Source organism: Ambystoma mexicanum, chromosome 1p (assembly GCF_040938575.1).
Source record: "Ambystoma mexicanum isolate Mex_15411 chromosome 1p, UKY_AmexF1_1, whole genome shotgun sequence".
Classification (NCBI taxonomy): domain Eukaryota; kingdom Metazoa; phylum Chordata; class Amphibia; order Caudata; family Ambystomatidae; genus Ambystoma; species Ambystoma mexicanum.
The window spans coordinates 1,494,015,385-1,494,040,442 of NC_090921.1; positions in this window are offsets into that span (position 1 = coordinate 1,494,015,385).

Sequence of the window (25,058 nt, forward strand, 5' to 3'; positions counted from 1 at the left end):
GCTCGGGACATACTAGCCTTATTAATAAAGTAGTAAATGTCGTTCTCATCAAATTTAAGTACAAAAGGTGATGATGGAAAGTCTAAAGTCTCAGGCATGGTTGGAGCGGCATACAGAGATGTAAAATGGAGAAGCCAGTCATTTTCTGACACCCCATTTATATGTGAAGAAAGTTGAGATACATTGGTAACAGAGTTGAGTAACTGCCAAATTTGGGCTGTATTTTTACTTTGTATCTGATGAAGCATGAATTCACTATCCTTTTGTTCTTTTGTAATTCTGTAATGTGCTAACCAATTTCTATAAGCAGTTTTGATAGATCTTAGTGCAACAATTTTCGAAACTGGTGATAAATGTCGAGCTTGTCTTTTCTGTGATTTAAATAAGGCTTTCCTATTCCGGATTGCCTTGTCAGACACTTGTGTTGGAATCGGATTGACATTCTGTTTTGTGGCATAAAGTTGCATTAGATTAAAAGGAGTCACTGTGTTTGCTTTGGAGGAAATCACCGGAATCTCTTCATTGGTTTTTAAATGGTCGCGATAGCATGCTAAGGAATAGTTTGACCATTTTAGTTGATTTAATGAGTTGTTGATTTCAACCATACCCCTGAGTGAATGTCTTTTCACAACTGGTGCATGAGACAACATAATCTTAAAAGTCAGCGGGCGGTGGTCACTATACTCAGAAGACTTGATAGCGAAGTCAGTGGTATGCTCAAAAAGACTTCTTGAAACAAAAATATAGTCAATAGTAGCTGACTGATTTTGTCTAAACCATGTTGAAAGGGGAGGAGAATCAGCTGCGCTCGTGCCATTCAACAGGACTAGGTTCCATGATTTTGCAAATTTGTTCCACATTCGTGCACGTTCTTGATGTTTAGTTGTCTCAGCATTTGTGAGATGCAAGTTCAAATCGCCAGCAATAATCAGATGTATAACATCATATGAGAGCATAACATCCTCTAATGCAGTTGTTAGATTTTTAAGAAATAGAGCAGTTGTGATACCCATAGGATTCCAATACAGATTAAAACAGGCGATTTTGAAGGACCCAATGGTGATATAAGAGTATTGAATGAAAGGATTAGGAGAGGTCAATGGAAAAAGATGTATGTTTGCAAGAGAGTTAGTTGCAGTGAGCAGACCTGACATAGGTCTTCCTCTAGTGGCTCGTATGGCTGGTTCAAGTTGTATATCATAATTGTTCCAAGAGGGAGCAATGGACAACCATGTTTCTTGCAGTAACACCAAGTCATAGTCACACAAGATACTTTCGGTATTATTGATGAGATGAGTAAATCCTCGTGTGTTCCAGCTCACTACAGATAAACTCACTTGCTCCCCAATCTGTTCTAGTTATACTCTGGTCATATGATTAGGGCCTTTCTGCAAAAAAGGAATTGAATCAACGTTGTTTCTAGAATCATACGATTGGTATTTTTGTGTGGGTTTGAGACAAGATTTGAACGGACCTTTTGATTTATCAGTGAGTGAGATCACGAACCCAGTTTAAACAAGTCCTCACGTGCAGCCCAAATGATGTTATGAATAATCAAGGATCGAGTCCATATGAGGACTGTAGCAAGATTTTCCTTGTTTGGAAATTCGATTTGGTCTAGGTCGTCAGACTCAATCTCTCGCAATGAAATCGTATCAGAGAAGAGTTTAAGAATACTCTGTCGATTCATTATATATGAGGGAGAGAAATCTTGTCTACATGAAAGTAACAAGGAGTGTCTATGTTCCGCTTTAGATAGCAGCTTTTTAGAGGATGTAATTTGTTTAGCAGACAAAAGACTTGATGCAGCAGGTGCTCGATTGTCAGAGTATTGTGAACCTGAACGTTTTTTGTCAAGCGCTTTCTTTGGTGGGGACAGAGGATGCGATCTGGTATTAAGCATCCATAGACGGGCAATGGAATCTTTTCTTTCATTCAGCTCAGTTTGCGAGAGGTTGTTACTAGAGGAAGAGATTTGTGTTGAACTTTCATCGACATTGGGCATCGAGTCAGCAAAGGAGACTCGTTTTGCAAGGGAATTTTGAATTTCATTGGGAATCACCTTTAACACCGATTCAGGTGAGGAAGCAACTGAAGATTTAGCCGGGCCATTAGTTATAATGGGAAAGATCGGAGGTTCACACTTCCGGGACTCGAGATATAAATCAATTTTGTGTCTTAATGCTTCCCTTGAAGCCACAATGTCATCTGAGAGTTCATTGCTGTGAGATCTGTTTGGTGTGAGGTTTGGGGGTATTATCTTAGATTTGCTTTGATTCGATAGATGGTGACCTTCGGCCAATTTAATCAGTTCATCTTGTGGATGGTGATCTAGGGTTACTCTAGGAGAAAGGCAAGAGTCCAAATGTTAACTTTTTTTCAAATTAGCCAGAGCAACATATTTTTTGGTTATGAGGCTCGCGGCCGCTACTGAGCTAGTATTCGCCCTTGTAAGATTGTTAATGAATTGTTTAGTGGACGATGAGACCGCCAGCTTCGAAGTTTTCACATTTTTAAATTTTTTTGGGCCGGCTGTCTGCCACATTTTTTCGCGATTGTCTTCTCCCCTACCAGATTTGCAGCTTTCATGTCACAAAACTGGATTCGTGGATTTAGACGCTAATTCACAATTTAAGTTTTTTCCAGTTTGCTTAGATGGGCAATCATTGAGGGGAGCCGTAAGAGAAGGTGTTGTCACACTTTTTTCTATTATGATGCCTGCAACAAATGGAACAGCTGTTGTAGTATTATGTCGGTAACTGATAGTGGAAGGGGGCAGGTGAGTTTGGGAATCTGGAATGATTTCAATAATTTGACAGTCTGGATCTTCAAGTGTTTGAGTAAATACACATACACCTGTCATATTGTCTTTCGGCTTCGAAACTTGCTTCTGGGCCAGAGACTGGCCTATTTCTTTTTGCAATTTAGTGACATTATTTATTTTTTCAACAATGTCGCCACATGTGTGGTTAACATCCATAGTGGATTTCATTTGTTCAGATTTGAATGAATCGAAGTTGTCAGATAGGCATTTCAGTGTGCTGTTGACAGATTCGAAAAGCTTAGCAAGAGCCATGAGAGCAATGTTCATCACCTCAAGTGTCAAATATGAGGTTTTAGGTGTATGAGAGGATTTAACTGGACTCAGGGGAGCATTGTTTGTTCTCCGTGGAGTCGGAGGAATATATGAAACTTCCAGTGCCGATATGTTGCAGCCAGAGTGCCGAAACATATCAGGGGATTGAGATAGATTAGAGCCATCTCATCTGGCCGAGAAGCATGAGTTGTTGGTATCAAGTTCAATTACAGCTTCTTTAGAGATTTCAGACATTACAGGAGACCCTGAGTGTGGAGCCCCAGATGGAGCATTTTGTAATAACATGCTATCTGTTAAAGAAATTGGCATTTTGGCTGTTTTTGAATTTTCTCCCGGTTGAATGTCGCTATCCAAAGGAGGCAAAGTGTTAACACCCATGCACATCTCAGAGTTTAAGAGAAAGGCACCATCAGTTGGGGCAGCTGGAGGCACATGTGTGGAAGACAGAACCGCTATGCCGATGTTGTTCACGTTGCCAAAACCATATTTCCGAATGTCAGCATTATCCAATGTCATTTTATCCTTCGTTTTGGCTTTGCTTCGAGAAGAGCGTTGTAAGGGGGTTGAGCACAGGTTAATTGCTGCTTTCCCTGGGAGTCGGTCTTCTGGTAGCGACTGAGATTCGGACATAATCCGTTGCCGTATGTTTGGAAGCATGGAGGTTGTAAGACGATACAGGCCGCTTGGTTTGCGAGCCATATATTCTAATGAGCACTGTGTTCCGTTAAAATAATATTTAAAAATGCAGGCTTGCTAGATCCCAACTTCAAAATAAAGGGGCAGATTTACAGGGGCTGATGTCTAAGAATAATAAGCCCGTAGGGCCACGTTGAGCCCCGGACGCCGCGGCGAAGCGGCAAAGCGGGATTCAACGGGACTCGATTGGGTGCGCGCGCGCGCGTTGCGCGCGGCTTCCTCCTTTTAGGACCCGCCTCCTAAGAGGTACCAGAGAGCCTAGATAGATACAAACACAGTGTAAATACGGGTGCTCAATTCGTAGATAGTATGAAGTATACTTTCTTCGGTTGAAAGTTCACCTGCTGGTAAATGCAGTCCACGTATACAAAAGTCCACTGGAATGATGCAGAGAGTCGGGGCAAAGCGGGACTCAACGGGACTCGCTTGGGTGCGCGCGCGCGGTGCGCGCGGCTTCCTCCTTTTAAGGACCTGCCTCCTAAGAGGTACCAGAGTGCCTAGATAGATACAAACACAGTGTAAATACGGGTGCTCAATTCGTAGATAGTATAAAGTATACTTTCTTTGGTTGAAAGTTCACCTGCTGGTAAATGCAGTCCACGTATACAAAAGTCCACTTGAATGATGCAGAGAGTCGCGGCAAAGCGGGACTCAACGGGACTCGCTTGGGTGCGCGTGCGCGGTTTTGCGCGGCTTCCTCCTTTTAAGGACCCGCCACCTAATAGGTACCAGAGAGCCTGCTGGTAAATGCAGTCCACGTATACAAAAGTCCACTGGAATGATGCAGAGAGTCGCAGCAAAGCGGGACTCAATGGGACTTAGGCACACTTCTCACAATTCGACTTTATACCGGGAGGGTATTAGGCATGGTTCTAAAATCAGCTTTGTACAGAGAGGTTATTAGAGTGATTAATCAATTCAACCAGACTATTAGACTATTAGGCACACTTCTCACAATTCGACTTTATACCGGGAGGGTACTAGGCATGGTTCTAAAATCAGCTTTGTACAGAGGTTATTAGAGTGATTAGTCAATTCAACCAGACTATTAGACTATTAGGCACACTTCTTACAATTCAACTTTATACAGGGAGGGTATTAGGCATGATTCTAAAGTCAGCTTTGTACAAAGAGGTTATTAGGGCACTTCTAAATTCAACTTTCCACAGAGAGGCTATTGGGTATACTTCTGAATTCAACTTTCAAAAAGGAGGTCATTGGGCACACTTCTAATTCAACTTTCAAAGGGAGGTTATTGGGCACATTTCTAAATTCAACTTTCAAAAGGTGGTTATTGGGGACATTTCTAAATTCAACTTTCCACAGAGAGTCTGTAGGCTATTTGGCACACTTCTAAATTCAACTTTCAAAAGGAGGTTATTGGGCGCACTTCTTAATTCAACTTTCAAAAGGAGGTTATTTGGCACACTTCTAAATTCAACTTTCAAAAGGAGGTTATTGCGCACACTTCTAAATTCAACTTTCAAAAGGTGGTTATTGGGCACACTTCTAAATTCAACTTTCCACAGAGAGGCTATTGGGAACACTTCCAAATTCCACCTTCAAAGGAGGTCACTGGGCACACTTCTAAATTCTTCTAGCCATAAACTTGGAACTTCATCACATTCCCAGCGTTCGGAGGAGCTCCTCCTTGTGACTTGCAGGCAGTGAAGAATCAGAAAATCAATGTTCACCTGGAGGCGACTTTCTCAGTGTTTAACAGTGAAAGGATAGAATTGCAACGCCAAGCACCACTTCATAATATGTGGGTTGGTATGTCTTTCTGAATGAGCCATGTTAGAGGTTTGTTTCCTGTGAGGTGCTGGAAGTGTCTGCCTGTCAGGTGGTGTCTAAGGACTTTCACCGGCCACGTATTTCATTCTTGGTTGTTGCCTGATTATTTTCTTGAAGGGATAGATTTCTACTGATAAACAAATTGAGGCGTTCACTACTGCCTTGGTCTTGGGATAGTACTACCCCTAATTCCGTCCAAGAAGCCACTGTTTCTAGGGTTAACTGCTGAGAGAAATCCGAACTAATGAGCTAGGGTGGATGGCACAAAGAAAGCCTCAACGCCTCAAATGCTGCCTGACTTTGACTGCTCACCCAAAGGTGGTTGGGTTGCAATGTTGTCAGTTGATTGATTAGAGGTATTGCATTAGCAGAGATACAGGAATGAATCTTGGATAGTATCTGACCAGAACCAGGAAGGCCCACCACTCCTTCCAAGGACTTGGCAGGGGAATCGTCTATACCACCATTATTTTCCCTTACTGTGGTTGTACTGGGTCCTTTCCAGCATGGACGCCAAAAGTATTTGATGGTGGCTTGAAAAAAGTGAAACTGTGATGCTTTAGCTCTCATTTCACTGTCTGCAAAAAGTGGGCTTTAAAGTAAGGCTGCATCATGTATTCACTCCTGGTTTGACTATGCATGACAAGGTCATTCAGGCAGACCCTCCAAAGGCCTTGTGAGATCATAAGACATGATCCATTAAACCTTTCAAATGTGGCTGAAGTGCCATGAAGCTTACACAGGAGCACTGTAAGCTGCAAGAAGTGCACTGGGGTCAAAACACCTATTTCTTTTGTTTTTAGGAGCCATAGGATCTCCAAGTAACCCTCTGTGTGGTTGGGAAAGGACATTCTAGTGCCTATTCTTTGATCATCTCTTCCATCTGTGGCATGCGAAATATATGCATTTTCCCTCATCCGCAGCCCGGTTTAATAATGCACTCATGTTGTAAATCTGTACTGTATTATACCTAATAACAAGGGGAGCCCGATATATTCATATATTCTGTTTACTAGGCATATGCATTTTAACTCTTGTACCTGGATTATGATTTGAGTTGATAGTTTTATGAATGTATGATATACTATGAGCCAGATACAATTTCATACAATGTATCATTCTTCTTTATGATCATGTAACTGGTGCAATGGCAGCTGCATGCTTTATTTGTGAACTTTTATAGCAAATGGCGAAAATAATGTTTTATGATAATAGTTTGACTTGGTCGAAATTCGTAACCACTTGTAGCAGTGGAGGTGGGAGGCAAAGTGGGAAAAATATACAGAAGATTTATTTTTCACACGAAAAAAACTGAAAGTTAATGTTCATCAGCAAATGAGGCTTTTGCCTGTAACCATAGCACCATAGTCGTCAATATTTTTCTGCCTTGCTTGGCAGCAAATAGTCACTCATGGTCTTTGGTGTTTAGAGTGACCCACGTTTTTTTCTTTTTCATTATTGTACCATCTTGCTTGGCTAAGGGCCTCATTACGACCCAGGCGGTAAGTTACCGCCTGGGCCGTGACTTTACCACCATGGCGTAAACTACGTTTACGCCATGTGGCGGACTTACCGCCCCATTCCGACCTAGGCGGGGCGGTAAGTCCCCAATCCCCATTTACCCTTCCCCATTCCCATTTTTGCCCCATAGGGCATAATGGGAGTGGGGAAGGCGTTAATTACGCCACCGTAAATTACGGTGGCGTAATTAACTCCATGGTCCCTTAGCGCCATGGATTTTAACACCTGCTAAAAGCAGGTGTTAAAAGCACCATGGCGCTAGGGGACCTCGTAATCAGGCGGTAAGGGTCGGCGCTGTTAACGCTGCCGTAAACCCCTTACCGCCTGAGTTGTAATGAGGCCCTTAGTCTTGTCTGAATAGCATGATGGTCCCCCTGTACTTGTGGAACACCTGGCACCACCTCTTCTGGTGCCCTGTGACATCTATATAGGGGCCAAGCATCAGGCCGTTTTTCAATTGTTGTTCTCTGAAGTTGTCAGTATTTGCACCGCCCGTTTCGAGCTGACCTGGTCTTTCCTTGGCTTCCAATCCTACCATCTCTTTCTTCGCCCCTTTTATTGGGCCACTTCCCTTCCTTCTCCTCCTTTCTGCTACTCTACCTTGCTCCTTTCGAGCATTTTTGTTTCTCCTTTCTAGTTTCACTCTCCTTTCTCTCCCTTTCTTCGCCTTCATTCCTCTTGCTCTCTTATCCACCCTCTGCTGTAATGCTGCTCCACTATTCTTTGTGCGTTTTTTACCTCCTCTGCTGTCCTCTCATGCAACTCCTCCTCACTCTCTTCTACCTTTTCTCTTGACTCTCCTCCTCCCTCCTCCACTCTCACTCATGTTTCCCCCACCTCTGCTTTCTTACTCCTCTTACTCTTCTCTTTTTTCCCTCCTTCACCTCCACTCTCCTTTCTCTCTATTCCACATCTGCTTCGCTCTCTGTGCTCCTTTCCTCCTCCCTATACCACCAGCCTTTAAACTGAACCTCACTCTCCAAACATCTGACTTCCATGGCTCTCGGGGTAAGCAATACTTGCAACCCTTTGTCTCGCAGTGAACCAGGTCTCCCTAATCTTACCTTAGGGTTTGTATATGTCTGCGGTGGTTGCTTCACAAAAACAATAGGGGTCTTATACACAACCCCCAGTGTATTTCCCAAGGGGTCACTCCTTTATATACAGCCAAAGAAATTCAGACACAGCACGATTGGTAATACGAAAAGGATACGGATGAACTAGTGGTCCATTTTCCTCTTCCAGGGCCTGCATCAGAGAGCAGGTGGCGGTCCCGAGCCTCCAGGGTCATACCAGTCCCATTCTCTAGTGTCAAGCATGGGACTTAACCAAAGTTCACACTGCAAATCAAAATGCCAGGAATTTAAAAATTATACAAAGTTTTAAGGTTTCCTATGAAAATTGCTGCATGGACACATTTTGTAAAGATTCAACACTTATTCACCCATGGAAATCGACATTTTAAGCTGGACTGTTCATTCATTTAATATGAATTGCTCTTTGCTTCAGAACATGCTTTCCTTTCAAAGCTTGAAGCGCATGAAAGTATTGTTATTCAGCCATACACCTATATGTGTATCACCGTGCATGAAGGATTGTGAATATTCTTTGCATTAAACAGTCAGTATGAAAATACAGTTTTGGTGTCGTTCGGATTTTCCCATAGTTTTGTGGTTGCTGGGTCTTAAACACCAGCACTGCTGCCACTGCAAATTATTGGTTTAACTGAAGTCTTTCAGTCCGGTTGTGGTGACGCCTTCTCATCCTGAAATACCCAAGATCAAAATTAAATAACAAAGACAAAAACATCTGGGTTGCTTAATGTGGGCCCTGGAGATAGATGTCTAAACAAAGTGACAACTGCATAAACGAAACAATCCTAATTGAGATACGCAATACCAGTCCAGAGGTGGGGAGGAGAGAAAATAGCACAGCTGTGGTTGTGGCTGGAGTAGCCTGAGGAAGGTTTGTGGGTTCTGGGGAGGATGATCTGAACCCTTTGTTGACCAGGTTGGAAGAATTAATTGAGGCGCCAGAGTAAAGCTACTGACACCAGACCCATGCTTTAGCTTTGCATGTCAAGTTAACATTTTACACAGATGGGCAAGTGGGTTCAACAACATGATTAGTTATTACACAAATTGCTAATGGCAAATAGAAAACTCTGAATGGTGTGAGAAACCTAAGGGTATTCTCACTCCTATTCACCATGGATCCTCTATACAGGTGGCCAGGGAAAGGCCATCGCTTTTGGATTCTGAACCTGGGGGTGGACAAGCGAGGGAGGATCACATGGGTGGAGGGTCTGTGGGGACTAGGAGTGGGATGCCCTTAGGAGAGACATGGTATCCCCTTTATCCTGCTGATGATCCACCCAACCCTTCCTCCGCCTCCATGGGGTATTGTGAATTACATTCCCTAACTTCCTTGCATATAACCATTAACATAACATTATTGGGACAAAGAAGAGGCAACTAGGAGTAATGAAGACTAGGGGCCTGATTCACAGAAGTGTTTTATAATGGCGCAATTCCATTGGAAAGCACTCTGTGAATCAGGACCTAGGTGTGTTTACGACTCTGGTACTGGGACGAATAAGAGGTCTGCTGAGAGTTGTATAGGTTAGGCATGCCACTTTAATGATGGTCGGGTAGGGCCGATTACACAGTCGCACCTGCAACCTGTTAAAGGACTGCAGGTGTATAAAAGAAAGCCCAATCAAATGATGTTGGAAGGAGAGGCAGTGACAGTGATGGTGAAGCAAAAGCAGATAGGTCAAGAGGAGCAACAGAGCGCTGTACCTGTGCAGCATGCTGACGGTTAATATGAGTGCGGCCTGGGAGCTGGGGCTTTGTGGAACCAAACGAAAACTGAAAGGGGAGCCATGCAGGGAGGCTGCCCCTTTTTCTGGTGTTCGAAGTGCTCGTTCTCCTGGAGTCAAAGCCAACCCAGGAATGCCTGAGGGGCAGGAGGTGGAGCCCTGAGATGGTGAACAGAAGGCAGAGAGATCTGCGCTGCGGAATTCTCCACAAAAGCGACTAGTGAGTTTCTATGAGACAGGAAACCCGGTATGCAAATGATTGAAGTTACGTGGAGGAATGCTTTGTATCACAGTGGTCGCATGTATGATAAAACATGTTTTCCAAGGTCTCCGGTCTAAATCCACATTAACTATTGAACTATTGAAAATACATTGTAGCAGAGTGATCACGTGTATATCAGAGCATGTTTTTGAAAGTCTCTGAGTGCTGGGCACGTTATAAAAGGCAATCTATGAAGATGAAAGTGTCAACGAAATAAACGGAATGAAATCTTTAAACATTATTGAATTCCTAACCGAATGGAAAGCTTAATACACATATCTTCATACTTATTGAATACCGGACTGAAAGCAAACTTAATGAATATTCAGAACTACTACTTGTGAAGAAAACAAATTAATGAAACTTTAAAATGTATATATGTCAAGCTCAAAAGTGATTGGATCTTTAAATGCAAGTAAAATGTACATATGCTGAACCTACAAGTCCATCAAACTTTGAACTAAAGAAATTAATGCACATTGAACTGTAAAGTAAACAGAACTTTAACAAGACCAATCAATCCACTATATATAGTACTTCCAGGTGAATGGAACTTTGGAATTAAACTCTACCAAGTGACTCAAAGAAAAGTATATCAAACACAAACTACAGGTATGCATATATTTTGTAAAGTACATTTCCAACTCTTTTATAAATACATTTGAACAGGGTTCCTGCCACTTAGCCTGCATAACCTGCTCAATAATCATACTCTCATTTGTTCCATCTCCTGACATCAAGTGGCAGTTACTTACAATGCTGTATGTTTAGAAAGTAATCTTTTAATGCGCACTGTCATAACAGTTTCAAAACACATATTGCAATTGTAGCAGCATTCTCTGTGATTTTTCTTTGTAAAAACATTGGGTACATTTCCACAGCATGTTTAAGTGCTAGATCCTATGTGAAACTTCCATATATTACCACGACATGCATGCTTGCCGATATCACCCATTTTATGGGGTAATTCATAAATTCCCATGCAGAAGTAGCACCCGCGGCTGGTGCAGAGAGGGAGCGTGCACCAAGGTGCGCCAGCCGCATGCGCTAAATCCCATTTCCACGCACCACGTATTCATGGATTACAACATCCATATCCAGCCGTGGTGCAGCGACCATCCAGCAGCACCAGTTAAGCCCCCAACCCTGCCCCTTGCGCCAAAAACCGCACAAATCCTCAATATGGCGCAAAGGCCAGTGGACCAGCATACAGCCCCCCAACAACGCAATTGCGCCAAAAACGCGAAATCACCCCTCTCGCGCCAGCCAAATCACATGTAAAACTCCTTGCGCACCCCTTGGAATACGCGTACCCTGCTTGCCCCAGCCAAATCGCATGAAAAAGTCCACGTGTGCTCGGAACACCCGCAAATGCACCTCGCAAGCAGCCCACACCAAAACAGAGCCCCCCCATTAGCTGTGAGCATGCCAGTAGGCAGCCCATACCACAACTGAGCCCACCATCACCCATGCACATGCCAGCAGGCAGCCCACACCACAACGGAGCCCACCATCACCCGTGAGCATGCCAGCAGGCAGCCCACACCACAACAAAGCCCCCCATCACCCGTGAGCATGCCAGCAGGCAGCCCACACCACAACGAAGCCCCCCATTACCTGTGAGCATGCCAGCAGGCAGCCCACACCACAAGGGAGCCCCCATCACCCGTGCACATGCCAGCAAGCGGCCCACACCACAACGGAGCCCCCCATGACAGCAACCTGCCAGCACGCCCAGACAAATGTCCTCCCACCAGTGACGGCAACCTGCCAGCAGGCCCCGACTCATGTCCCCCACCAGTGACGGCAACATGCCAGCAGGCCCCAACTCATGAACCCCCACCAGTGACGTAAACCGGCCAGCAGGCCCCGACTCATGTCCCCCCACCCCAACCAATAACAGCAACCTGCCAGCAGGCCCTGACTCATGTCCCCCCACCAGTGATGGCAACCTGCCAGCAGGCCCCGACTCATGTCCCCCCACCAGTGACAGTAACCTGCCAGCAGGCCCTGACTCATGTCCCCCCACCAGTGATGGCAACCTGCCAGCAGGACCCGACTCATGTCCCCTCACCCCCACCAGTGACAACAACCTGCCAGCAGGCCCCGACTCACGTCCCCCACCAGTGATGGCAACCTTGCAGCAAGCCCATCTCATGTCCCCCCACCCCACCAGTGACGGCAACCTGCCAGCAGGCCCTGACTCATGTCCCCCCACTCCCACCAGTGGCGGCAACCTGCCAGCAGGCCCTGAATCATGTCCCCCCACGAGTGACGGCAACCTGCCACCCGACCCCGACTCATGTCCCCCCACCAGTGACGGCAACCTGTCAGCAGGCCACGACTCATGTCCCCCCACCCCCACCAGTGACGGCAACCTGCCAGCAGGCCCCAAATCATATCCCCCCGCCCCCACCAGTGACGGCAACCTGCCAGCAGGCCCTGACTCATGTCCCCGCATCAGTGATGGCAACCTGCCAGCAGGCCCCGACTCATGTCCCCCCACCAGTGACGGCAACCTGCCAGCAGGCCCCGACTCATGTCTGCCCACCAGTGATGGCAACCTGCTAGCAGGCCCTGACTCATGTCCCCCCAGCCCCACCAGTGACGGCAACCTGCCAGCAGGCACCAACTCATGCCCCCCACCAGGGAAGGCAACCTGCCAGCAGGCCCTGTCTCATGTCCCCCTACCAGTGACGGCAACCTGCCAGCAGGCCCCGACTCATGTACCCCCACCAGTGATGGCAACCTGCCAGCAGGCCCCGACTCATGTCCCCCCACCCCCACCAGTGACAGCAACCTGCCAGCAGGCCCCGACTCATGTCCCCCCACCCCAGTGATGGCAACACAGACCCCAGCACCGCATGCACACCCAAATGTAACGCAATATCAAACCCCTACAATGAAATTCCACGACCATCCATTGTTGCCACTCCCCAGCACATGCCCCATCCCACGTCAATAACAGAAGCACACATATATGCACCCCTAGATATGTGCAACATAGGCACACAGCAGTGACACATGACTGCAGCATTTCGCAACAGTTGGTGCTGGGAGCCGGAGCTCGCACCACCCTGCCGGTTCAGGGTTGCCCCCACCATCTCCCCCCACATCCAGGTGAACCCTCTCTGCCTCCACCGTAATTTGAGGGCATCCCCCCAAGGCTGCACGAGCAGGAAGAGAAAGTGCAGGCAGCAAGCAATAACCTCACTTTATCCTGCAATTGCAGTGAAGTGCCCCTCCGACACGGCTTCACCTTGTCTGGAGCACAGCTGCGCTTCTCGCCATCCCTCCCCACGAGGGAAAACCCATTCGAAGATGGCCGCTTCCACAGCCCAATCCGAGTGATTTCTGGCTACAAAGCCACGGCACAGCTGATTGGCCATCCACCAGTCTTAAGCCAATCAGCAGTAGCCGGTAGGCGTTGCCGGTCCGACAAAGGCCAGGAGACTAAGGCTACTCCTGTCCGAGCCTGTCCCAGCCGAATCCCTGCCGTCTGCCAGAAATACTGCATCGCTAAACAGAGGATCTTATCTCTCGGTTGCCACAAGTTCAAAGGTACTGTCTTGGAAAACCCTGTTCTCACATTACATGCAATTTGTCACCCTGCTCATAATTGCCATCGGACTCAGCCTTGCATCCGTATATTACCTGGATACCAGTATAAACATTTCCTCTGATTGCCACTGCTAACCGTTTTATACATGCGACATGCACAACTACTATGCTGACATTGTCCATTTTGTATGTCACTGCTTGCATTATACTAGCCGTCCCTAGCATGCCTCTGAATTGCCTCTGCCCGACTCCTGGAGCCTGCGTTGACACTGCCCAGCCTGTATTCGATTTGTCTAATAGCATTCTATGCACTTGCTGACTGTGTTTCAGGCTCCCTCAGCCAAAATCTACCCCGCCTTGCGATCCGGCTTAGATCTTTTGATGCACCTACATACTGTGTCACAGGGCCACTTATTCAAAGCCAAACCCCTGTCTATTTTGATTTACCTTAGAGTATTCTGCACATTTGCATGCTGTGTTTTTAGGCCCACGCAGCCAAAGTCGAACCTGCATACTGTGATCAGCATTAGGGCATTGTGGGTACGTGTATACTGTGTTACAGACCCTCTCAGCTAAAGCTGAACTTGCTCACTGCGAACTATTCCCTACCATTAATATGCCAGGCCACTGCACACCATATAATTTTTTTTGGAATCTAGATGCCCTTTTGCACTGAGCCCATGTGATCTTTAGAACTGCTGATTGTTGCCTAACTGCACTATTTTGAATTTAGACGCCTCACTGCATTGAGTTCAAATGATCTTGTAGTATTGCTGATTGTTGCCTAACGGCACTATTTTGAATTTAGACGCCTCACTGCATTGAGTTCAAATGATCTTGTAGTATTGCTGATTTTAGCCTAACTGCATTATTGCGAAGACAGTTTCTACCATCACTGCCTCGTTGCCAACAGTGATTAGTACCCAGACATTGCCTCATTAACTGCAACCCCTTCACCTGGCATCACACCTTAAGCTCCTGAGAACTAACAAGCCATGACATGCAGTCGATGCCCTCTGCCAGCCGCTACCTCACCCACATAGTCATTTTAGGATCTTTATCCTTCACTGCATGCAGTTTCCTTGCCAGCATCCTTAAAACACACCACAACCCCCAACTCACTCGTCCCTCCCCCATGCTCCACTGCTCAGACCCTCCATCGAATCCCTACCTCAACGACCCAGCTCGGTGGCTCAAGCACTTTGCAACCAAACCTACACCTAACCTCCCATGTACACTACAACATAGGAATATCAGACTTAGATCTAGACTACCGAGACCACCTTGTACTCAGCGCAGCCACACCGCTCGTCCACAGCCCAAACTACCCGCAGCACCCAGCCCCCCCCTCCACCCCACCTACTTCAGCGCTAAAGGGAGCCCTTATTAATGCAAGATCCCTTACGGCCCATGCCCTTGACATCGCAGACCTTATCACTGTCCATAACCTCGACTTCCTAGCCATTACCGAAACCTGGCTACATGATGCATCTGGCCCACTCCTTGCCTTATCCCTACCCAAGGGTTATACCATTATCAGAAATGACCGCCTGTCCAACTTATCTAAAGGAGGAGGAGTCGCTTTCATACATAGCGACAAGATCACTATGCGAGCTGCCGCCAACACACAATTCAGCTCTGCAGAATCACTATCAGGGAAACTATCCCTCTCTCCCACCAACACAGCAACACTCCACCTTGTATACAGACCTCCAGGTCCACTGGGCTCATTTATTGATGATGTTGCTTCCACCCTGTCGACTAACAGCAAGCCCAATTCCCAAATATTGCTATTAGGTGACTTCAACCTCGGCCTTTCCGATCCCAAGGACCACATGGCCTCTTAAGTCGACACCACCCTTTCCAACCTAGGCTTCCAGCATCGCATTCGTGACCCTACACATAACAAGGGTAGAACGCTTGACTGGTTAGCTGACCTAAATTGCAATACCAATGTCATTTCCAACAAGGTCTGACCATCATGTTATTACCTTCCTCTTGCCAGCCACCAACCCCCAGCCCACATCTACCATAGCCCCCGCTATTCCCACCAGAAATCAATAGGATATCACCAGGGAGAAACTGCTCCCTTGTTTGAACACTTTTGCTTCGCAGCACAAGGACAAGGACCCCACAGTCTTAGTAGACGCCTTCAACTGCCTGATGACCAAAGCCATTGAGAGCATAGCCCCACTAAAAATTTGCAAAGCCAAACAACAGTCCCACCTGAACTCTTGGTTCACCCTGCAGCTTAACGCTCTGCGCAAAGAAAAGCGCAAGGCCGAAGCCCTCTGGAAAAGCCATCCTAGCTCAGCCAATAAAGCCTCCCTCCTGATCACCTCTCTCAACTATAAGGAAGCCATCCTTCAAGCCAAAAAAGAGACATATAATTCACGTATATCCCAAGCAGAATCCAACACAAGAGAATTATTCAAAATTCTCAAAGAATTAGAATCCCTGTCCCCTGCCCCTGACGTGTGCACCAAAGACAGCACTTGGTGCAATAACATACAAAACGCACTTCTCAAAAAAATAACCACCTTGCAATCCAAAATCAACGCCAAACAAAACTCCCTCTACATTCCTAAATTTAGCAATACCCTGCCACCCAAAATAACCACCCCAGACTCCCCGGTGCCATTCAGCTTCACACCGCTCACCGTTCTGGAGGTTGAAAAAATCATCTGCAATCTAAAACCCTCCAATTGCCAAGGGGACGCATGTCCAGCCCCGATCATTAAGGAATCGGCTCATGACCTCGCTCCTTTTATTACCACTTTTATCAATGCCTCCTTCCAATCGGGAGTGGTCCCTAACAACTTGAAGGATGCATGGGTCATCCCTCTCCTAAAAAAACCTACCTTAGATCCTGAGGTCCCAACCAACTACAGGCCCATCACGACGGTCCCATTCTTGCTAAAAATCTTAGATAGAGCAGCGTATCTTCAGATACAGAACTACTTGGAAACAAACAATCTACTAGGCACGAGACAATCTGGCTTCAGACCCAAGCATGGTACGGAGACAGCCCTCCTAGATCTCAAAACCCAAATTGAGGACTTCAAAGACAAAGGTAAACTAGCCTTGCTATTACTATTAGACTTATCTGCTGCCTTCTTTTTGGTTAACCACCGAATCCTCTGTCACCACCTGAAAACGGCAGCCCACTTCTCCGACAAGGCCACTAACTGGATTCAATCCTTCCTGGATAACAGACAGATGAGGGTATTCTCCCCAACCTCCTCTGCCGAACCTGCGCCAGTCCCTTGCGGGGTCCCCCACGGATCAAGCATATCCCCTACCCTCTACAATGTTTTCACTAAACCCCTGTTTGATGTGCTGGACTATCTGGGTGTCACCTACACGAACTATGCTGATGACACCCAGATACTCATCCCCATTACGGGCGAATACACGGTAGACTCGAAATCCCTAAATGACATATACCTTGTCATCCAAACCTGGATGGCTCAACAGGAGCTCTGTCTCAATGACGACAAGACAGAGCTCCTCATCCTCGGTACACAGCAAAGACTTAACAAGCTGAACCCCTTGTTCAGCTCCTTTAATATCGACGGAAACTCCATAAAAGTTTCCAAAGATACTAAAACTCTCAGAATCTACCTTGACTCCACCCTCTCCCTCCACAGACAAACAAATGCAGTTGCTGCCGCCGCGGCCTACACCTGCAAGTTGATCACAGCATGCCGCCCTTTTCTTTCCACTCATAACTGTACAATCCTTGCAAGGACTTTGGTCATGTCCAAACTGGACTACTGCAATGCACTGTACCAAGGCACCAATCAAGGCAACCTAGACAAACTCCAGATCATACAAAATAACGCCATCAGAGCAGCCCTCAATATCCCTAGATCAGCCCACATTTCGGAAACCAGCAAGAGCCTCCACTGGTTGTCAGTCACCCAAAGGATCTCACTAAAGTCGCTTGCCCTGACCTACAAATGCATGAACAACCTGGCCCCCATCTACCTTTCCTCACGGTTCACGCAGTATACCCCATCTCGATCTCTAAGATCTACCCGCAACCAGAGCCTATTAATCCCTAGATACAAGCTCCAAACAGCCGGTGGGTCCAGCTTCCCAGTTCTGGCAGCCAAATTGTGGAACTCTGTCCCCCTTACTATCAGAAACCTTCCTTCCTTGTATCTATTCAAACACAAAGCCAAACGTTGGCTAGTCACATCTGATGACCAAGCTGCGCTCTGAAAACTTGATGACCTATGTATTTATGTACAAACTACCAATGTGTTTGATTACTATGTCATTTTAAATGTTACCTGAATTGTCGTAATATTATGTAACCACTATTTCTAAGATATGCGCCCGGTCGCTTCCGGGCCTGGTTTGCGCTATACAAATAAATAAAATACAAATACAAATACAAATACTGAGCCAAGGACAACTGACACATGCATCAATCCAATAACAGCAGACCACACCAACAATGGACATGAATGGAATGTATTAATTATAATAAAATATGACAAAATGAAAAAGAATCATGACTATGAATAAACAAATAATGAAAAGGTAAATGAAAACAAAATCAGAAACTGAAAAGAAATCCATGAAAAACATGACAAAGAAAAATATGGCCCATTGTCCTTCACCATTTCCACATATCCACTAGGAAAAAATAAATAAAAAAACCATTACCTCCTGGAAAAATTAAAAATGAAATCCACAGAACATCCAGCTATGTACAGGTAATGTCCACAAGGGTCCATGATACCCAAGAAAATGAACAATCCTGGACCAAGGTCCATCAAAAATCCAACTATTTGCAAAAAGTGGAGCAATGTCCAATAACTCCAAAATAAATAAAAAAAGAAAAGGGAACTTACACCTAAAAAAGTATTTACAACGGCGGTGGGCTAGTCCTACGGCTCACTTCTGTTGTTAATGTCTCTGGCCAGGGCATCATCAAACTCCATGTTGATGTCCCGAAGGCAGCCCTGGGCTCTGTCCTTGAGGGCTCACAGGGACGTCGCCATGGTCTCCACCAACTCCCTGAGATTCTCCTCAAGGACTGCTGCCTGCCTCAATGCCTGGCGCATGCAGTTCTCCGGCCTGACCATCGTGAGCCGTGCCCTCTCCACCCGCCGCCATTCTGCATCTATACGCTGGCCCAACCGCTGCCACATGGAAGACACACTCAGTCTCGGGTCCTCCTGCCCGTCGGCCGATGCCTGCTCCCGGGATGTTGTTGCCCCGAGTGCTGACGCCTCCCACAGTGAGCCTGCTGCTGCCCCAATGCCATCTGCCTGTGCCGCCACGATGGCTTCCGGGATGATGGAATCCCTCGGTGCCGCCGTGCACGTGCCCTGCTCGGAGGTGCCTACACATCTTCCACTGGCAGGGATCCAGTTGTTGTGGTGACCGCCTCTGCTGGTCCTCTGACTCCCGACCGTGGCATGGATGTGATCTCTACCAGCCTGGCCGTGGTGTATGGGCCAGGTCCACAGGGTGTCCAAGTGACACATGGGCGGGAAGACGGCACAGAGGACGACTGGCGCATAGGGTGTTCAGATGAGGAGGGGTTTGCAAGAGCCTCCAGCACACGGAGGAACCCTGTGCCAAGGACTTGTCCTAGCAAGTCGACGCGGGCACACAGGTGTTCGAAATGATGTGCGTTGTCCTGCCTGGAACAACGCACATCATCCCGAATACCCCGTGTGCGCAACGCAACACCGACTAGGACAGGCTCAACCCTGTCACGGATTGCTGACTCCGCAGGTAGAGGACGTTCAGTTGACGTAGACACTTCCGCTACCTGGAAACAGGCCTGGACAGAGGCATCCCTGCTGGTGCAGGATGATTCAGTCACAGGATCAGGGCCAGGATAACACACAGGCAACTCTACGGCGACCTATGCTGCCTCCTGTCCCTGCCCCTGGACTGCACCACTTACACCAGTGGAACCACCCCCTCCAGGCCCCATGTGTGGGTCTGATACGGCCTTCTCCTCAACCACACCCCCCACCAACCTCGTTGACTCTGTGCCGTCTTCCGTAGTATGTGATGTGCCTGTGTGGGCTCACCTGCCCCTTCTGCTGCTGAGGAGTCCACATCCAACCTTCGCCTCTTGGACCTCCCCTCGGCAGCTGCGGCCATGGACACGGCACCAGTCCCCTCACTCCCGGAAGATATTATTACCTGGGAGGGGGGCAGGGCCTTGCGTCTCCGGCTGGCGGTGGCATCCCTGCCGCTGGGCTCCACAGCGCTGTCTCCGCCCTCTTCATCAGTCGATGCTGCACACGGGGAGAGACAGAACACAGGCATCAAGACACCGTACAATGGTCTGCTACACACATAACTAGTGCACATGAGTGGTAGTGTCAAACATCACAGATGGCAATCAGGTCAATTGAACCCACACACATGCACAAAAAAGCAGGGAATGTGCAACAGGCATCTGCATCCATTCACATGGAACTGCATGAACATCCTAAGGGTGGCATGACGTCATAAACATCATGGAGCATGCCATTCACATGCACACACGCCACCAGACAGACATGAATCTGCCCATCTCTACCTCCTGTCACAGTGCAATCGTCGTCAACTATGTCACATCTGCCAATCGGGTACCTAGATGTCCGTGTCACATGCATCCATGGCGTCTCACAGTCACGCACATACCAAACAGACACACACACATGTACACCATGCACGTACATGAAGGTGGGATGAACATCCATGTGTCCCTGCACACACACATCCATACATGGGCCATGTCAGAAATATGTCCAAGCTGCACACTCCTGCCACACTTCAACATGTACTGTGTCGAATGAGACCGCATGGACACTTACCGCTCGACTCCAGGCCTGTCTTCCTCTCGAGGACCTGGTGGTGAAGCCCCGGGGCGAATGCACTCCAGGACCCTCATCTGGTTGTTGGTAGACAGGACCCGGTGCCCCACTGCATCCTCTGCATCCAAGAAGGAGGGCCTTCTTGAGGGTCCTGGACTTGAAGTCCTCCCATCACTTATGGACATGTTTGAGGTTGCGGGGGGCCACTATCAGACACCCGGGACTGCGATTCCCAAGATCCTGACCTCCCCTCCTCCTATTCCTCCTCACCTGATAACCAAGAGTCTGAAATGGCCTCTACATGTGGTCTCCTGGATAGGTAATCCTTCTTCTTTCTTCTTTCCTTCTTTTCTTTGTAGACAGTGTCACGCTATTGGAGGGAAGCCACAGTGGTAGGCTGTAGTACAGCGTAACCAGTGGCCCCTTCCCCGAAAAGGGACTATTGGGGAAAAAGCTGTACGGCACAAAAAAAACCAGGATGGATTCTGATGTAGTGAGGACTCAAGCACCAGAAGGAGAATGGAAGATGGGCTCCGTAGGCTCAAATATTCCACAGGTAAGTAGAAGAACAAGGTTTCCAGGATCAGCAGCAACGTTTGGGCAGTACCTCCAGGAGAGATGCGGAGGTGAAAGCCCACTCCCCAAAGATAGAGAAATGGAGTACAGCGAGACGAGACTGCGAGAAAGCTCGAGACAGCACAGAGGGCAGGAGAAGAACAAGCTAGGTGAAAAAACAGAGGAGAGAGAGAGAGAGAGAGGGAGAGAGAGAGAGAGAGAGCGCGAAGTGATGTCGATCGCTAAAGTAAACAGACCGCGTAGGGCAGCGGAGTACCGAAAGAAAGAACAGAGAGAGCGGCGAAACAGAAAGGAAAGTACCCAGTGTGGGTAGGAAAAGAGAGAAAACTAGCGCAGCAAACCAAAGACACGTCAGGCAGGGAAACAGAGACCCGGAACTGAAGCAGTTGCAACGCATGGCGCGCAGGGAGGGCATAACAGATAAGCCCTCCTGGATGCTACGGCGAAGAACTAGACTGCTAAAGCCGGAATGGAAAGAACATGACGGCACTGTTAATGGCCGCTGCGTAACCTGAATTGGGGAAACAGGCACCATGAAGCTGGGCATCTGACAGTATCCCCCCCGCACCGCGAGCCTCCAGGCTTGCCAGGGTGTGCCCTATGGAATTTTCTGAGTAGAATGGGGGCTCTTATGCACGAGAAAGGTTCCCACAAATCTTAATCCTGAGAATACCCCTTCCAGTGTACCAAGTACTTGAGGCGTCCCCTTTTGTACCGGGAGTCGCTGATCTGTGATACTTCATATTCCGTCTCGGTGTCTGAAGAAGTAGGAGCCCTCAATGGGGCGGCACGAAGAGGCAGATTGGACATTGCATCCCTAAGTAGGGAAGAGTGGAACACTAGATGCACTCATTGTAAACTAGGAGGCAGTTTGAAGCGATATGCCACAGGATTAATTTTTGCTAGGATGGGATACGGGCCTATAAAGCAAGTTGACAGCTTAGAAGGGTGAGTCCAGCGTGGTAAAAACTTTGTTGAAAGCCATTCCCTGGTGCCCACCTTCCACTCAGGCACCTGCATGCAATGTCGGTCAGCTTGATCCTTATATGACCGTGGACTGTCTTCTAGACTGGTTCTGGCTGTCTTTTGAGCTTCCTGGAGCCTGAATAATGATTCCTCCACTGTCAGTAGATTCGATTGGACCGACGTATTGGGTAACATGGTACGAGGATGGAGTCCGTAGGTACAGAAAAATGGAGTGAGTCCAGTGGCATAATGATGGGAGTTATTATAAGCAAATTCTGTAGTGGGAAGAAGAGATACCCAGTCATCCTGTTCTCGATTGATGTAACTGCGGAGATACTATTCCAGGGTATCATTAAGTCTCTCCGTCTGCCCATTTGTCTGTGGGTGGAAACCAGAGGATAACGCCTGACCGATACCCAAATTCTGACAAAGGGCAGACCAAAACTTCAAAACATACTGACTCCCTCTGTCAGAAGTGATCTTATCCGGGAGGCCATGTAGCCGGAACACGTCTTTAACAAACACCTCTGCCATCTCTTTTGCAGTAGGTACTCCTGGGAGAGGAGAGAAATGAGCTAACTTACTCAGGGTATCAATTGTGACCATAATGCAAGTACAATCCTGAGACTTGGGTAGTTCTACGATGAAGTCAGTGGAGATGTGGCTCCAAGGGCGTTCTGGCACTGGACTCTGCTCTAGCAGACCTAAAGGCTTGGTGGTGCTGTGTCCCTCTCGCTCGGTGAGCCTTCTCCTGGGATCAGAGGGTGTCATGGTTACCATGGCCTCTTTAATCTGCTGTAAAAAAGTTGTGATTTGACCCACCAATCTGTTCCAGGGGAAACGTTTTTCTAGGGGAGGATTATAGGGACCAGAACTGTCTCTCTTGCATGACAGGGTGTCTGCTAAGGTGTTCTGACTTCCAGGAATAAAAGTAATCCGGAAATCATACTGGGCAAAAAAGTAAGCCCACCAAGCTTGTCGTGAGTTTACACAATCCATGTTCTGAAGTACCTGTAGGTTTTTGTGATCAGCCCGAATGGTAATAGGGTGCAAACTCCCTTGCAGCAAGTGCCTCCACTCTTCACAGGCTAACTTCATAGCCAAAAGTTCTCTTTCTATTACCGAATAATTCTGTTGACTCTCTGTGAGTGTCCGTTATAAATAGGCTATGGGATGTTCCTCGAGGTCTTGCTCTTTCAACAGGACAGCACCAACTGCTGCTGCTGAGGTGTTGCTCTCCAGGCAAAGGGTTTCTCTTGGATGGGATGACGCAAGATAGGAGCGATACAAAACAGGTCTTTGAGGTGGGTAAAGCTCTCCTCTGCCTGCGAATCCAATGCACATTTTTTTAGCAGTCTGGTTATAGGAAGGACCACCTCCGAGAACTTGGGAATGAAGTGCCGGTAGAAATTTGCGACTCGTAGAAACCTTTGGACTTCCTTTATAGAGGTGGGTGTTGGCCAGTGGAGAATGGCTTCTGTCTTCTTTCTGCCCATTTGCATGCCCTGGGCTGACAGAATATATCCCAGAAAAGGAACCTGGTCGACCCCGAATATACACTTTTCTCTTTTGGCCAAGAGCCGATTTGTCTTCAAACAGTGTAGTACTTCCGTAAAATGAGTCTTGTGTTCCAGGGCATATCGAGAGTACACTAATATGTCATCCAGATATATGATAACTGTTACGTACATCAAATCTGAGAAGACCCTGTCGATAAACCGTTGAAATATGGCTGGCGCCTTGACTAATCCAAAAGGCATGACATGATATTTGAATAAGCCGAATGGGGTGCGGAACGCTGTCTTCCATTCATCGCCGGATCGAATCCTCAACAATTGATAGGCACTGCGGAGGTCTAGCTTTGTGAATATCTTAGCTCCCTGGACAGCCTCAATTATATCAGAGATAAGAGGCATGGGATACCGATCCCGTATAGTAACCTTATTCAGACTTCTGTAGTCGATGCAAGCTCGGAGATCCTGGGAGTCCCTCTTGGGAATGAAAAAAAGCGGGCCCCAGCTGGAGATTTGGAAGGTCTTATGAGACCATTCTGCAGGTTGTCATCCAGGTATGAGCGAAGAGCCTTCTTTTCCAAATGGGATAATGCAAACATTTGGCCAAACAGCACTAGAGCGTTGGGAATTAGATCTATCGAGCAATCTTCTAGACGATGTGGTGGTAGTTCTAATGGTGTCTTATCCGCAAAAACTGCCTCAAACCCAGCGACTTCAAAAGGAATGGAATGGACCCCAATCGTGTCGGTTGTTTGTGGAGAGTGGGTCTTAACCTCCAGATAAAGTAGATCACACAGACAATTCTTGCGACAGTAAAGAGACTCGAAACTCAAACTGTTTGTAGACCAGTCAATAACTGGGTTATGTCTCCGCAGCCAGGTGATACCAAGAATCATGGGAAAATGTGCTGCTCTGATAATGTCGAACTGAATCTCTTCGGAGTGCTGGTGTATTAATAATTAGAGATGTTCGGTAGTCTGAGTGATGGGCCCAGAACTCAGAGGACTTCCGTTGACTCCTTCTACTTTCTGGTCTTCCTTTCTGTCAATTCTTTGTAAACCCACTTTGTCGGCCCATATAGTGTCAATGAAATTTCCGGCGGCACCACAGTCTAATAAGGCCAGTGCTTCCACCTTACGTTGATTTATACAAAGGGTGACCTTGGGTATCATAAGTCTGGAGTCATCTGTCTGATTGGTTGGAGTTACAGACAACGAGACTTAGGGACTAGAAGAAACCCCTCGGTATCCCGTCCCTCGTAGGACCGAGGGTTCCCGTTTCCCGATCGCCGGGAAGCAATCTCCATGCAATTCCGAATTTGGTGCTGATCTGAGCCGCAGTATGCACACAGTCCCTTCTCCCTTCTTCTTTTCCGTTCTTTGGGGGCGAGTGAAGGTCGGGTGGTGCCAATTTG